The sequence below is a fragment of the Mytilus californianus genome, unplaced genomic scaffold, assembly GCF_021869535.1.
Source record: "Mytilus californianus isolate M0D057914Y unplaced genomic scaffold, xbMytCali1.0.p SCAF_3, whole genome shotgun sequence".
Lineage (NCBI taxonomy): Eukaryota > Metazoa > Mollusca > Bivalvia > Mytilida > Mytilidae > Mytilus > Mytilus californianus.
In genome coordinates this window covers 31,875,105-31,890,797 of record NW_026262679.1, presented here as the reverse complement: position 1 = coordinate 31,890,797, position 15,693 = coordinate 31,875,105, and the positions used below count along the sequence as shown (strand labels likewise).

The window sequence follows — 15,693 nt, the reverse complement described above, 5'->3', positions numbered from 1 at the left end:
ATGTAGATTCTGTACTTTGGCAACTTTCCTGAATGGTTTGCTGGTTTCAATTTGTCAAACTCAATAAAAGTAAAGGATTTACATCTTTGTTTGACAGAAATTCTGTTAAAATGTCCCATTTTGCCATTATACGGCTAAAATAAGCATTTTAAAGCAGTTTCCATTTTATGCCTAAGAGCCATGCTGACTTTCTATCTGACAGCTTTTTATGTTCCTGATATTTGTGTTTCTATGCTTAAATCAAATTTAATTAACCATTTGTGAACTCTGAATCTAAAGAAAAGTAGACTATCACAGAAAAAATGTGCAGAATATTTGTATTTATGTCCCTGGTTAAACGGCCTGTTTGATGTATGTGAAATGTGAATAGCTTTGTACATAACATCTGTAGTCCATCACAAATATTTCACTAAATCTGTAAAGAAACCATTTTACAATGATCAGTACACCCTATTCATTTCATAGGCTACCATAATTTTCTTCTTTAGGATAGTAAGTGGTTCAAATATATGCCAATTGAGACTAAAACTACATGCAAGTTTACCATTGAAATGTGAAAAACTGGTCATCAGACCATACTGTCTGCAAAAAAAAGTTGAATTCAAGAGTCCTTTTGCAATTAGACTTCTTGTATCATGACAATTTAGCATAGAAATGAGCAAAAAGTAACAAATTTCCATTTCTTATAGCCTCTGTGTGCATTTTTATATGTAAATATGGGCTACGGCCTAAATCGACTCTAAATAATTCTCAGTCTTACATGGCCTAAGACCATTTTATACTCATGTGGTATGCTTTTTGTAACTTTTCTTTACATTTAAAGTACATTTAATATATATGAAAGAATAATGTATGGTTAAAAAACTTCCAAGACTTCAAATTGGTTGAAAAAAATGCATGTTTATGTAAGGCTTCCCTTAATTCGAAAATCTCTATTTTCAGGCACAGGCTCATATAAATTTGACTTTTGAATAGCTGTAATAGATCTGATAAATCAAATGAGTGTTCCGTTGCTTTTAAAACTTATTATATTATATTCAAGAGTATTTAAAAAGCAAATGTTTGCAATATTTAAATTTTTTAGGCCAAAATTTTGACAGTTGAAAATATTTGATTTATACGTCAAAAATAAACATCCAAATTTCAATATTAAAATGGCCCTAGTTTCTATAATATAGATCCTATGGCCATGAAACTTGGCAAACTATCTTATAATTTCCTAAGCTTAGGTCATGCAAAGTTTTATTAAAATTGGTCAAGTCTTTCTATCCTATTAGGTCCAAGGACACAGTTATCGTCCTTTGGTTTTCGTTGTCTAACAAATATAGTCCCTAGTGTGAACAGTGTATAACTTGCATTTTTTTTTGATACACTTTCCCAATTTATTTCTTGATATTTTATGCATGAAATATTGAGTAAGGGGATGAAATTACATGTTAAAAAAATTTGGGTGCTGAATCTTTATGTTAAGTAGTGATTTGGTCCAGTTAAAAAAGGTCAAAAATTAGAATGTCTGAAGCTGTCAAACTGAATTTTAGCCCCCCTTAACACAGAATTGTCAATATTTTGAGTTAGAGCTGGTAGAAGTTTCTATAATTTTGATATTATTTGTATCAATAGTAGTACACTACACTGTAAAAATCTTTTTGAGATAGAGCAGGTGCGATTTTTTTAATTTGAATTTATTGTCTAAAAGAAATGCACTACGAAATAACTGTGTTCTCGGGCCTAAGAGATGAATTCCGTAAATGTAGATTCTGTACTTTGGCAACTTTCCTGAATGGTTTGCTGGTTTCAATTTGTCAAACTCAATAAAAGTAAAGGATTTACATCTTTGTTTGACAGAAATTCTGTTAAAATGTCCCATTTTGCCATTATACGGCTAAAATAAGCATTTTAAAGCAGTTTCCATTTTATGCCTAAGAGCCATGCTGACTTTCTATCTGACAGCTTTTTATGTTCCTGATATTTGTGTTTCTATGCTTAAATCAAATTTAATTAACCATTTGTGAACTCTGAATCTAAAGAAAAGTAGACTATCACAGAAAAAATGTGCAGAATATTTGTATTTATGTCCCTGGTTAAACGGCCTGTTTGATGTATGTGAAATGTGAATAGCTTTGTACATAACATCTGTAGTCCATCACAAATATTTCACTAAATCTGTAAAGAAACCATTTTACAATGATCAGTACACCCTATTCATTTCATAGGCTACCATAATTTTCTTCTTTAGGATAGTAAGTGGTTCAAATATATGCCAATTGAGACTAAAACTACATGCAAGTTTACCATTGAAATGTGAAAAACTGGTCATCAGACCATACTGTCTGCAAAAAAAAGTTGAATTCAAGAGTCCTTTTGCAATTAGACTTCTTGTATCATGACAATTTAGCATAGAAATGAGCAAAAAGTAACAAATTTCCATTTCTTATAGCCTCTGTGTGCATTTTTATATGTAAATATGGGCTACGGCCTAAATCGACTCTAAATAATTCTCAGTCTTACATGGCCTAAGACCATTTTATACTCATGTGGTATGCTTTTTGTAACTTTTCTTTACATTTAAAGTACATTTAATATATATGAAAGAATAATGTATGGTTAAAAAACTTCCAAGACTTCAAATTGGTTGAAAAAAATGCATGTTTATGTAAGGCTTCCCTTAATTCGAAAATCTCTATTTTCAGGCACAGGCTCATATAAATTTGACTTTTGAATAGCTGTAATAGATCTGATAAATCAAATGAGTGTTCCGTTGCTTTTAATACTTATTATATTATATTCAAAAGTATTTAAAAAGCAAATGTTTGCAATATTTAAATTTTTTAGGCCAAAATTTTGACAGTTGAAAATATTTGATTTATACGTCAAAAATAAACATCCAAATTTCAATATTAAAATGGCCCTAGTTTCTATAATATAGATCCTATGGCCATGAAACTTGGCAAACTATCTTATAATTTCCTAAGCTTAGGTCATGCAAAGTTTTATTAAAATTGGTCAAGTCTTTCTATCCTATTGGGTCCAAGGACACAGTTATCGTCCTTTGGTTTTCGTTGTCTAACAAATATAGTCCCTAGTGTGAACAGTGTATAACTTGCATTTTTTTTTGATACACTTTCCCAATTTATTTCTTGATATTTTATGCATGAAATATTGAGTAAGGGGATGAAATTACATGTTAAAAAAATTTGGGTGCTGAATCTTTATGTTAAGTAGTGATTTGGTCCAGTTAAAAAAGGTCAAAAATTAGAATGTCTGAAGCTGTCAAACTGAATTTTAGCCCCCCTTAACACAGAATTGTCAATATTTTGAGTTAGAGCTGGTAGAAGTTTCTATAATTTTGATATTATTTGTATCAATAGTAGTACACTACACTGTAAAAATCTTTTTGAGATAGAGCAGGTGCGATTTTTTTAATTTGAATTTATTGTCTAAAAGAAATGCACTACGAAATAACTGTGTTCTCGGGCCATATGTAGGACTCAAATCTATGGTGGGTTCCAGATCTATGGCAGATCCCTAATCTTTGGCAAATATGACGACATGCCATCCCAAATCTATGGCAGATTTGTTACAATCCTAATCTATGGCAAGTTTTGTAATTTCCTAATCTATGGCGGATTTTTATTGTTTCCAAATCTATGGCAAATTTTGTGCAAATGGAAAACAATGCAGTACATATACGACCAATGACTTGTCTTAAACAAGTGAAAATGTATGAAAACGGAAGCATGTTTATAAACATTTTTGAAAAAACATTCCTATACCATAATACAGACCTCAGGATTAAAATGATGCACCCCGGAAAAATAAGAATCTGCTCTTTGGTCGGGTTGTTGTCTCTTTGACATATTCCCCATTTCCATTCTCAATTTCATTGATTTTATGGTACCTGATTAGTCTATTTATTAAACCAACTAATAAAAATGGAAGTCCCATGACAAACAAGAAAGCAGTTTTTTATGAAAAGAATTAAACAGTTTAATTTTTCATATAATATTTATTTGAGCGTTAATCAATTTTTTTTTAACTAATGACGATTTAAGTCAAAGTGGTATCCTGTAATTTCATCTCTCACTTTATATACTTTGCCAGGCGTAGATGCTAAAATATTAATTATAACTCCTTTCCTAAAATATCCACTACTAAAAACAGTTGTGCCTTTATTCGTCGCGGGATTCGGACAGTACAGCACATCTTCCTTTAAACCATCCGCAAATTGTTTTTAAAGGGAGAGTGTTTCCCTGTGTTTTTGTTTGTAAAAAAATGAAATCTGTGAGCCCCGTGTAAAATATTTGTTTTTGGTTTACATCATACAATTAAAAGAAAAAAATTATAAATGGTGTTCAAATCTATGCCGGTTCGGCCAACGTTAGCACCGGCGACGACCACGTAATTATGGCGTTATTTAATTGTGACACTATATGTTACTCTTTTCCCTGGAAAATTACGCAATTTCAAGATCTGCAATAGATTTGAAGAAAACAAAAAACTGCCATAGATTTGATTTGTAACGTCATATTTGCCATAGATTAGAAATCTGCCATACATTTGGAACCCACCATATATTTGAGTCCTACATATATGGAAATCAAATGATTTTTTTTCAGATTGCCATATTAAAAGCTATTGGATACATATCTTGACTCTTTAGCAAAAGTCAATAATGTTTCTTTATTGTTCAACAATATAGGCTCTGATGATCATCCAGCAAGTGTTGATTGTCGTTATAGTTATGCTATCGGCGTGTCTCATTTAATATTATAAAAAGACAGACATGCTTTCTTTATACGAAAGTCTCGTCTAGGTGTGAACTCATAGCCCCAAAAAATTCTTCTATGGAGTTGTGAGAAATATTGAATAAAATCAATATGAAAAAATAATTTTACAAGTCCTTGTATGTCTTTCTGTGGTTTGTATCTGTATTATCAAGCTACTAATCTTGTTTACTACGAGACAAGTTTGAAAAAGTAGACAGTTCTAGACAAAAGATAGTTCTACGTCCATTTTTCTTAATACTAGGAGGAACTATTAAAGAGGGTTTCGCTTTAAGTTTTCAATATCTTGATTGATATTTACATTTTTCGTATCAAATATTTCATGTATATTCATGTAGACAGATTCAGGAATATGTAAGGGCGAGAAATTTCGGCTGCCATTGAAAAAAATAATGCATGTAGTAAGGTACAAATGAACGAAGTGCAGAAAGCGTGACACTCTCACCTCACGAGGCATCGTATTCAAAATTGAATTTAAAATCCTAATTCCAACAGGACATGGTTACGTATTTAAACGTCCATAACAGCAAAACAAAAGCACCATCAACGCATGATTTTTAACTGCCGGACAGCATAAATTCAGATAACCAAATTTCTATAACACCGGTACCTTTGGGTGTACTTCTATTATAGTAGTCACTCCAATAAAATAGGCAGGTTTTAGACATTCTAGGACACGGAATTGTTCCAAAAACAACTTATCTGATCTTGAGTTCAAAGATCAAATTCAGAGGTCATTTAGATTCTTGAAATTATGCAACAGTTTTCTAAAATCTAAAAAACCTATTTTGGCCCTCACGCCTTAAGATTAAAGTGTCAAAGGTTGATTTCAAAGGATAAACTATGTCCGTAATTTTTTTTTAAATTGGATCAAAGGGCGAGGTAACAAATTATTTGCCATGCAAGATATGCTCACATGACCAACACATCAAAAGCCTTTGTCAAACGATAAAATGCTATGGCCCGACATGGAATGTCCCACTTAACTTGAGATCAAAGGAAAAGGTTAATTTTCCGACATTTTTTGCCCTGTAATTTAATAAATGATGACATCAATTTTCTAAGCATCAGAAATAAAAATATTTTCAGAAATCTAGAATATAAGCCCAGCATTGATTGCACAATTTGTCTTTAACGTCATAAGCAAGATTGGTTAGATTTCAAGAAAAAAAGGGCTAATTGTAACACCATTTTGTCTAAATTAACATAGCGCACAAGTGTCCCAAAATGATATGTTGTTACTATTGTTAGTGAATAGAAGTCCAAAATACACTTACTGTTTAATATATTTTTGGGCGTTGACTGTGTGCGCATACTACATATTATTTCTAAGCAATTTCAAGTTACATAATTTTGCCATTTTACTGAATTCACTGTCATTTCATGGCTGTTTAACTCATGAAGCACCAGCTCACCATGGCTCCTTATTCACTTTAGGTGTCAGGACATTTTCAATGGCACGCGTCTGATTCTTTTTAAATAGAGCATTTACGGGTTCATTGACAATATCAAAAGTATTTGTCAAAGATAACAATTCATAACCATGAAAAAATAATCCCAAAGAGGCTTTCAAGATCACCTTGAAATTATGATGATACCATGTGTCTTGCTAAAAAAATTGTTCACCCAGGCAAGGATGTTCGAACAAAAAGAACTACAGGTAGAAGAAGAAAACACAACTCGTCCATCTTTGAAAGGGAATCAAAATACTCATATCAAAACAAGAAAATGGGCGGCACTGGGAACTGATCAATTGTAAAATAAAATTCAAAAAATGGCACATGTAGTTTAGCATGAGGTAATTGCATCAGTTATTGTGGTGAAGTTGAAAGGATCTCTTCGAAATTATACGGACGCCATCAAGAGTTGGTTGACCGTCATGGAATATCTGTTTCACAGATGACGACGGATATGTTCCAATTGTTTGTAACCTCAATAAAGTCCTCTATTTCTCGAATGTGACCTACCGAATTAGACTTATCATCGGGTTTGTACTTACCAGAGCACAAAGACGGGTGCCACATGTGGAGCAGAATCTGCTTTCCCTTCCGGAGCAACTGAGACCACACCCGGTTTTTGGTGGGGTTCGTGTTTTCAGTCTTTATTTTTTAATGTTGTGTTTTGTTTACTGTTGTTTGTCTTTTCTTCGTTTTTCGGTTTTTTTTTGGCCATGGCATTGTCAGTTTGTTTTAGACTTATTAGTTTGAATATCCTTTTGATATCTTTCTTCTCTCTTTTATTAAAGAGACATTAATTGTCGAAATGCGCATCTGGTGCATTACAATTGATATCGTTAATGTTATTACTGTTTACTGGTATGTAGTGTTTTGTAAACTGCTGGTTCTCTTTTCATCGTTTTTTATTTTGTTTTGCCATCTCTTTATCGGTCTCTTATCGAGTTTTGTTTTAGATCTCAACCGATAATTGTTAATTTTCTAGATGTGAATCAACATGTTGCAAAGTAAATCAAGATACTTAGCAGTATCCACTGTATAGATGGTAGTAAGCATCCTTCGTTTAAAATACAATACTTCGGGACAACTTCCGTCTCCAAACTTTATACCCAGTCACTGGTCATCACGTATATTACCGGCTTCCTTTCATTCATTATGAGCAGACCCTATATGGAGTGTCTGCCTCATAAAGATAGAAGAGAATGAGAGTTGGTTCTGGTTGAAAACAGACTTTCTGTTGACAAATCACGTACATCAAACGTAACAAATATATCGTCCATTTAAAAAGTATCTTGACGATTTCAGTTTCAGAAAATTTTGTTTCAATCATAATAGATTTTTTTTTACAAAGAACGATTTTATTTCTTTCTGAAAACAAATTTGCATCCACATTATGTTTTAGTAAACACAATTAGACGTTTTGTCCTATTCTAAGACAATATTATAAAATATAATTGTTTTGTAGAACGAGCGATAACTCAAAAACTTTTTTTGTTTTCGTGATGTGTAAATGCCTTTTCTTCTTATGTGTCAATAAGGCACGTTTACCCTTTGCCTATAGCAGGATAAATTAGACTTCACTCTCATACTGTTTCTGTTTAATTGTTATGACAGATACTAAATGATTTGATGTCTTTGGTAAATTCTTTGTAGTCTGTTTAAAAGAATGGAACCAATTGGGTCCATATTTGGCGCAAAATATGAAATTCATTGAATAACTTGAAAATTTCAAAATATTAGATGAGAAATTGTCATACTTTTCCTTCTCAAAATCTATGTAAACTTTGATTGTGGTATTTTCAACATTCATTATGTCCCCCGTGCAACGTACCTTTGTTCATCCATCCCTCCGATTGGTATTGTAAGCGCTGTCACGTGTACAATTCTTGCCAGATTTTTATGACATGCATATCAAAGGTTTATATCAGATATGTCTCAGACAAGGTAGAAAATCAGTGCCAACTTTTTTAACGGAGTTGTGCTCATGGAAATATAAATGATATAAAAATGCATTGTAAAAACTTACATTTTCATTTCTTTATATGATTGTTATGAAAGTTTACGAAAGCGTATTATCGCCACACAACTTTTTTTTTAATATTTCTTCCTATGTTTGCGTTATAACGCAAACATTTGCGTTATAACGCAAACCTTTGCGTTATTACGCAAACATTTGCGATATAACGCAAACCTTTGCGTTATAACGCAAACCTTTGCGATATAACGCAAACCTTTGCGATATAACGCAAACCTTTGCGAAATAACGCAAACATTTGCGATATAACGCAAACATTTTTTTTATCTTATTTCTTATTTAAGATTCAAAGGAAGCAGCAGTTATAAATGGAGGAGGCTGCATACATTAAAATGTATCCTCCTTTGAACTCATAACAAAGAAAATGCTTCAATATTTAGAACATATCATTGACTAATAATGAGTAGGATAATAGATATAAGAAGATGTGGTATGAATGGCAATGAGACAACTCTCCATCCAAGTCACAATTTCTAAAATCAAACCATTTAATATAGGTCAAAGTACGGCCTTCAACACGGAGCCTTGGTTCACATCGAACAGCAAGCTATACAGGGCCACAAAAATTATATACATGATAATACATGTATATATATTACAAAGAAAATTGAGTAAATTGAAGTTGTATCGAAGAATATAAAAAATCAACCCTGCTAATATAGCTATAGCCAAATATAAATATACTTCCAAAGTAAGCTCTCGTTTAAGGATTGTGTAAGGTTGGATAGATCCAAACAAGCTACCTTTTTGCAATAAAATGAAGATGTTTTATTATTTTAATAAAATTATGTTCTCTACATTTAAATTGCTACCAAGTATCTTAAAGTTACTTCACTAGATTGAAATGAAAATTTCATGAATTTCTATCAAAGAATCTTGATCATATTCTGAGATTTAAAAAAAAATCTTGCATCAAAATAAAAAAAAAAATGATGTTTCTTTATTAATAATTCATTTTAAAGCAGAAATATCATTTTGTCTATTTGACTTGAAAGTTTCACAAATGTATGACATTAGTTTTGCTCTTTCAATTAAAATATGCCTATATCATATCTATTTTCTTGTTAAATTATATACTTTCTGATGCACAACATTCTTAATTTATGTATAATTGCACTTCAAGTATTCCATTATTCCTATGCAAATTTATTATAATGAGTTGGCCTTGTATTTATGGTTCTTTTCCTATCTACTAGTAAATCACAACCGAAATTAATGACAGACGGACATATATACAAAACTAAATGAATAATTAAAATCAAGATGCTTGCGTTATATCGCAAATGTTTGCGTTATTTCGCAAAGGTTTGCGTTATATCGCAAATGTTTGCGTTGTAACGCAAACCTTTGCGTTATTTTGCAAATGTTTGCGTTATAACGCAAAAGGTTTGCGTTATTTCGCAAATGTTTGCGTTATAACGCAAAAGGTTTGCGTTATTTCGCAAATGTTTGCGTTATAACGCAAATGTTTGCGTTATTTCGCAAAAGTTTGCGTTATAACGCAATTGTTTGCGTTATTTCGCAAAGGTTTGCATTATAACGCAAAGGTTTATAATAAGCGTAAAAAAACCTCCCACTTATCTGTATCAATTATCTTCAAATAAAGTTGAAACTTCCTTCGCCAAAATAAACATAAAAATAGAAATGAAAACAACACGTTATAAATTTCGTGCGTCCGAGCGCTTTTCTGGACTTACCATCATCATGACCGCTCAAAGCCGAATATCTGAACGCCAAGGATATATATGAACCGAAAAGATCAACTTTGCCGGAGGGAGTTGAATCCTTAGTTTCTTTACAATTCAAATAAATTTAACATTCTATTGTTGGTGCTCGTTTCGGATTTGACGTTTCGACATGGTTTATGTTTTTGTCTTCCTAACATTGGGATCTCAAATGAACTTGATAACAGTCAAGCAAGAAACACGTAAAATTGGTATCATACAATATTGGCACATTATTAATGTATAGATGTAATGAATTTATAATGATGTATCTAAAGAAATATAGAGTTGAAACTTTTGTAAACAGTACACAAACATTTTGCTGTGAATGCATTATTATTTTAAAACAATTTAAACTAGTTTTAAATTTTGAAGGATTTGTTAAGACATATTCTAATGAAAAAAGATGAAAGATTTAATGTATAATAATTGAGTAGAAATTTCCCTCTTAAATATCGTACAGCTAGTCGTCGTTATGTGTTGTGATTGTTTTGAATAACCTTGCAGTTGTTTCACAGAATTACCTCAATTAAAATTGTAAAGCATTTAAGAAAAAATCCCGTGAAAAAGAACTCATGAATAATATGGAAAAACATGTATTCGTTTCGGAGAATAGATTTTTGCTTTTGCGAACAACCCGTCAAACCATCACTTTTTAATTTTCTTTACTATTTTTTTTAATTTCCTTAAGTCTATCAACAAAGTTTTTTCGATATCTTAGAAGTTTAAACTTTTTAGTTTTTATTTTAATTTTAATTAACCTATTTCATTCTTTTGTTCTAAAATCTTCCCTAAGAATTATAATTTCAAAGCCTTATACACTGCGAGGTTTTTGTCAAGTGCTTTTTACTTGTTTTAATATCATCGTCTTTCAGGTATCTAAAATATTTATCTGTCGCGCTTGCATTTTTAAGTCTTCTTTCTTGATTAAATCATAAAATTGTTTGCATAGGCATATTGTATTTCAATAAAGAACTTTCAGTCTGAGACATCCGTCATAAATCAAATAATCCCATAGTTACTTTATTACTTCTTGAGTAGTTTGAACTTGTTTTCATACTTATTCAAATTATTTATCACACATCATCCCTTTTAAATGTACGGAAATAACTCTTAAATTCTCCCAACAAGACAGTTCAATGCAGTTCATTGAATTTATTGTTCACCAGCAATCAACAGTCTCAAATGTAGGAATGTGATCGTAACAGGCTGATATTCACAGAACCAGTTGAAATTAAACAAAAGGAAGGAAAATGGTCAAGCTGATATATTTGAATTGTTTACATCTGTTTCTATGGGCTTTAAAAGTTTGAAGTAGGTGCATAATTTAGGATTTTTTTGCATCTTATATACGTGTGTGTAGTGTAATTATAGTATAGAGTTTCGAGATATTTGTAAACTTTAAAAGTAAAGAAAAAAATTTCACAAAACAGTAGGTGCAAATACATGTGGATCTTTTTTGTGCATAAGCATAAATTCCGCCGAAAAAAATTCCACAGAAAGAAAAAAAGATTGCTCTTTTTAAAGCATTAATTTACGTTCCTGCGCCCGGCAACAATATTTTGGGAAAACAATCATCATCGAAAAGAGAAAGTCGGGTACACCTTTTTATGTTCAGGCATGTTTAAGTTGACTGTTTTGTCTTGAAAAAGTACAAAAGCAAAATTTTTGCTACATCATCTCGTAACACTTTATTGTATATGCTTTACGATAATAACGATTATTATCTTTCAGTCCGAGACATCCGTCATAGGTCGGGAAAAATCCCGTAGTTATTATTACTTCTTGCGTGATTTGTACTTTTCTTATTTAAATCATTCATCTCACTCCATCCCTCTCAAATGTACGGGTACAACTCTTAAATTCTTCCAACAGGATGATTCAATACAGTGCATATTTGATTAATTGTTCACCAGCAATTGATAGTCTATGTATGAATGTGATCGTACACTTTATGAAATTAGATACCTGTAGTTTGCGACAACTGTTTGTTAAACATATATTGTCCTTGGTCCGTGTATATTTGCGTCCATTCGTTTTCCGTTTTGAGGTATCAAAAAACGAACAATAAAAGTGTTTTCAATTTCGTTTTTGATTTCATAAAACAAAAAAAACGAAAATCGAAAGTGTTTTCGTTTTTCATATTAGATTTCTCAAAAACCAACAGGAAAAAAACATGTTATTAATGTCTTAATAGATTAAGTAAGCAACTTGTCAAAATGAGTGTATCATTATACATAAGAAACTTGTCAGAAATTTTTATGGGATGGGTGAGTAAGGTATAACAATAATTTATTGATTAATTATTTGCAAAAACGTGTCGCATGTTACAAAAGTTATCATAGTCAAAAACTATGCCTTAATCGACTCTGTTGAGTGTTAAAATAGCACACAATCATAGAAGGGGCATACATCTATGAAAATAGTTGAATTAATTGTTCATGCTCAGTAGTATATGAACATAATGTAAGTGATCAAGACGCGTACATACACAATTCACATGTGTACGGGATTTATTATAGGAACCTAGTTTCGAGTTGATATGATGCAAATGTTATATGCGCATGCAGGGGCCGATCAAGGCTTTGACGAAAGGTCGCGGAATTGTACGAAACAATCAAAATCTCCCCGAGCGTAGCGTGGCGACTTATTTTAGACCGTTTTGTGAAGGAAAAGAATCCAATCAAAAAGGGAGGGGTATTGTACCCTTTGTGTGTAATATGAGTTTTTAGTGGGTGCGGGTGTATATTTGTATATAGCGCAGTAGCCATCCTACTATGTAGGAGTGCGCCGATCTACAACGGCGATTCATACCTGTAGAAAGAAGTTCGATCTTATGCACCTCCCCCTTAATCCGCCGATGGCATACACTGTGCAGATTATTTAAACAGCATTTTGAATTGTCACTTCGCAGTACACTAAATCTGTGCTGAGGCCACACCAATTTGATTTTTAGTTCTTCGGACAAAAGCTCCAAAAAATATGGGGCGAGCGAGCGAAATTTTTTTGATTGTATTTATTTCTTGAAAATGAGTTTTGTTGAGGCAGGTGCTCTACAAGTGGAGCGAGCGGTATATTTTTTTTTAAATTGTGCGATTTTTAGAATATTTGTACATGTTAAAACTGGGTTACTTCAAAGAAAAGGGAAGATAAACATGCTCTTATGCATATAATTTGATGTATTTGTGCCTGTAGTACAGTCTGTACCATACCCAACTTTTTGGTTCGCTTTGGTTTAGTACAATTTTGATTATTTTAGTCAAATAAGCTTTGACTGCGTGAATTTTCATTTAAATTCATACATGTGTATATATTAAGGAAGCATATCAGATGCAGTTTAGCAAGAGGAATTATGTTAGTTAGGTAAATGAAATGTGTTGAATACAATTAAAATATGTGTATGTATTCCAAAAAAAATGCCCATGAAAAATATTAAATATCTTTTGATATAGTTGTTTTCATTATATGGTAATGATTGTTTATTGGCTGCTTGACATCCAGTTGGAACTATTTATCCATAATAGGATCAACATAATGAGTGAGGTGAATATTTCAACAACATCCTGAGTAAGATAATTATATTGCTATGCATGCAGATCTCAATGTATTAAAACATTTAATCCCGCTGCAAATGTTTGCACCTGTCCTAAGTCAGGAATCTGATGTACAGTAGTTCATACGTGTTTCTCGTTTCTCGTTTTTATATAGATTAGACCGCTGGGTTTCCCGTTTGAATGGTTTTACACTTGTAATTTTTGGGGCCCTTTATAGCTTGCTGTTCGGTGTGAGCCAAGGCTCCGTGTTGAAGGCCGTACCTTGAGCTATAATGGTTTACTTTTATAAATTGTTACTTGGATGGAGAGTTGTCTCATTGGCACTCATACCACATCTTCCTATATCTATTCCCTTAAAATACATTGAACCACATTCACATGCATTTTTCTGACTTAGCAAAATACTTTTTCCTTTTGCCCCTGAAACCTGCAATGTATTTCAAACTGGAAGTGGTTGCACCAGTAACACATCCCTAATTATTATTAGCATGCAAATCCCAATACCACCACTGTGGTCTCAAATGTTGGAACTCTTAAATTTTCCCTTACAAAAGAGTTCTGATTGCATGTCAATAGACTAACAAGGGGATATGGAGTTTTCATTAAAATAAGATAAATCTGCCATTTTTCAAAAATTCACGTGCATTTAATATTAATTTCATCCAAGACAGATAGCTCTAGATATCTATGTCTGTTGTAGTCCGAGATTACTCTGACGTCCAACGGCTGTTTTGCCAGACAAATTAGGACCGTGGGACAACAGCCCCCCCCCCCCCCCCTATCTTGTCTGGCAACAGCTGTTGGACGTCGGAGTAATCTCGGACTATGTCTGTTGAAACAATGATCGGGGATGACAATGGTTCTAACAAGTACTGATGTGTTCGTGGTCATCTAACGAAAGATATTTTTTTATTTTTGTCTCCTAGAACAGGTAAAACGAAATGCATTTCAAGTAATTGTCTGTTAAATAACTACGTGTCATCGGCAATGATCTGACACAACTTCATGTTGGCATCCCGATTTTTGACCTTTTATTTACATTTATCGATTTATCACACGTGCGTTTGAATCGCTCGGAGCAATATATGCACGAGAAAAACGTCTAAGAGAAAAAAAAATGTCAAGGATAAACTAATTTTGGAGCGGCATGCGGCCCAAAAATTGGCGGAAGCGGTAATTATTTTTTTTTATTGAAAAGTCAATTTCTCCAAAACAGGAGCGGGAAAATCCAAAGAACTATTAATCAAATTGGTGTGGCCTGAAATACTTTTTCCTACTCGGGATTTTTTTCTAAATTATGGGATCCCTTATACAATTACAATTACAATACAATATTTTTATTTTTCCAAATTATAGGGCCCATTAAGAGCATAACATTAATAACAAAATGACATAAACATTACAGAGTGATTAAAGAAACATAAAATAATAGTTCAAATGTATGAGGAAAGGGTCAGTGGTCAAGGGGAGATAATTTTGCTATTTATTAGAGTATTTAACTAATTTTCTGATTTTCTAAGTTGCAGGCCTTTATCAAGGTATGCACATAAAATAGATAAAAAAACTGCTATTTTCATTACTCATGATTCATGTAAAAAGATCATTTCTGTTTAAATTAACTAAATTGGGGTATTTTTTGTTATAATCAGTCATATCTCTTCTGAGGTTATTGTAAAGAGGGCATTCCAGAAGAAAGTGCATTTCATTTTCAATAGAATTTGAATTACAATATAAACATATCCTCTCATGTCGAGGTAATATTTCATATTTACCACATACATTGATAAAACGTTCATGTCTGCCAGTTTCTATTCTTAAACAGTGATTGCTGAGTCTGTATTTTGTTAACAAATGTTTTTGGGGGTGCTTTAAATCTAAATAATTTTCATAGTCAAATGACCCGCATTTTCTCCCAATCATTTTGAAAATTTAATTTGAGCTGTTTTTTCAGTAAATTTTTTAATTTATTTTTGCCTAAATTTTTACATATATTTAGGTCAATACCCAATTTTTCGCTGTAGAAAATGATATTAGAGAGCCATGAGTTATTGGAGATACTTATAGCCAATGTTCTATGGATGATAAGGAAATACTGTCACTACTTTACCTCACGTGCAGCAATCACTACTCATGACATTTTGT

At 32.3% G+C, this 15,693-nt stretch overlaps 1 protein-coding gene across 1 annotated transcript in view; it reads right to left on the bottom strand.

Moving 5' to 3' along the window:
- LOC127734396 (uncharacterized) overlaps positions 1 to 15,693 on the bottom strand; it is a 56,053-nt gene that overhangs the window by 35,984 nt on the left and 4,376 nt on the right. The gene's annotated exons all lie outside the window — the stretch shown is intronic.